The following is a 1933-nucleotide window of genomic DNA, read 5'->3' as shown; positions in this document are numbered from 1 at the left end:
TTCAATGACGTTTGTGAATACTGTCGGCAAAATGCGTCACGAATACGGTCAGTACTGAAGAAGTAATAAACTGAAACGTCGTGTTTTATGAGGCAGTTTTAGTACCGGTATTTGGACGTCGAGGTTTACACTGATTTTTCACTCTTAATCCAGCCCCTTTGAGATGCAGGTGGTTCTTACCATACAGCGAATTTCTCCCGACAGTAAGCTATATGTGTACTAAGTCTGACTGAAGTGAGTGCAGTGGTTTAAGAGAAAATGTGGAGCATACACAAATGCATACATCTGTATGTACACGCATTTTGTGTGCATACCGCAAATAAATCAAAGGAAGGCTAACTGTGCTGTTGCTACGTGCAAAAATGTTGCTTAAAAATCTCCAGCCGTCCCAAACACGTGGCAACGGCCTTGCCGCAGTGGATACACCGGTTCCCGTCAGATCACCGAAGTTAAGCGCTGTCGGGCGTGGCCGTTACTTGGATGGGTGACCATCCGGGCCGCCATGCGCTGTTGCCACTTTTCGGGGTACACTCAGCCTCACGATGCCAATTGAGGAGCTACTCAACCGAATAGTAGCGACTCCGATCACAGAAAACCTTCATAACTACCGGGAGAGCCATGTGCTGACCACACGCCCCTCCTATCCGCATACTCATCGGAGGATGACACGGCGGTCGGATAGTCCCGATGGGCCACTTGTGGCCTGCACACGGAGTGTTTCCCAAACACGTGGTGTTTTAAAACACATGAGTAGCTTTATGCACGTGAAATGATAAACTTAATGTGGCCCATGCAAGAATATGCTCCGAGCATTTCCTTCCAGGATACTGCGTGCACGACTTAACCGGCACGAAGAGAATCTCCAAACTACTGCCAACGCGTTCGAGTACTTCACATCAGGTTCAAATTAATTTACGACTAAATAAGAGATTATCGGGAAGGAGATAGTACATATTTAATTTTCGAACAGTTTGGTCACTGAAATTGTGGAATTTTTTGGCTCTGTTGATGATACTGCTTTCGTAAATGTTTTAAATAAATTATCTTTTATTGTAGGTCATAAACGAAAGAGAGTGTCAATGTTACCCCAACTCTGTACGATCTCTCCGAAAACGAGAAAGTTGGAACAGGCCGTCTTCACAGTGGCGATCGAGAACTCAGAGACGTTAAAAAAAAAGACAATTGAGAAACTGAGGAGAGACCAGCCTTTTCTAAAAGAAAAAAGATATGTCGTTGAAAATTAATTGCGCTTGTGAAGAAAAGCTGACGAAACAGCAGTCGTGTGGCAGTGAAAAATGAAATGCTATCAGTATTGTCCCAGTAGTTCATGACAGGCTAAATTCTACAATAATCTTACGGCATTCAAAATAAAGAACAAAATGGGTCTGTTAATACAAACAGGAGACACCAATGAAACAGTTTAGCCCCGTCATTCTTCCGTTTACTAAAACGATGATCGCAGCCGAAGGAGACTGATGATTTTATTTCAAGCAAATTGTGTTTGAGTGCATGTGCCAACTCCGCCAAAAATATTGATTTGGTTGATTCTGGTGCTACAGCGGAAAAATGCCTGTTATTGGATATTGACTTTGTGGGCCGAGTGTATTATACCAAAGATCTTAACACATCATGCTTTCAAGTATTTAGCAGATTACGTCGCCTTCGTAGTTCACTAAGGACGATAACAAATTAAAAAGAATTCACGAATCAGGATTGAATCGCTGTTATACATAATGAAACTTACTCTCGCTAACCTCCCGAATGGCTGGCGGCAGTGGTCGGGTTATAACATATTTTCACCGTTTTTCGTGGATCATTGTGTCCACATACAACAGGCCAATTAAAACATTAGTGAGATACATTCCAAGTTTTCCAAAATAGACCGAAAAATTATCGCGTTACATGTGAGGATAAGGTCATTTGTCTGAGTTAG

General features: G+C 42.6%; 1 pseudogene; it reads left to right on the top strand.

Annotated features, from left to right (window-relative positions):
- Nucleotides 1–398: 398 nt before the first annotated feature.
- On the top strand, nucleotides 399–516 carry LOC126189774 (5S ribosomal RNA; annotated as a pseudogene).
- Nucleotides 517–1933: the final 1417 nt, after the last annotated feature.

Source organism: Schistocerca cancellata, chromosome 5 (assembly GCF_023864275.1).
Source record: "Schistocerca cancellata isolate TAMUIC-IGC-003103 chromosome 5, iqSchCanc2.1, whole genome shotgun sequence".
NCBI lineage: Eukaryota > Metazoa > Arthropoda > Insecta > Orthoptera > Acrididae > Schistocerca > Schistocerca cancellata.
This window is presented reverse-complemented; position numbering and strand designations above follow the sequence as displayed.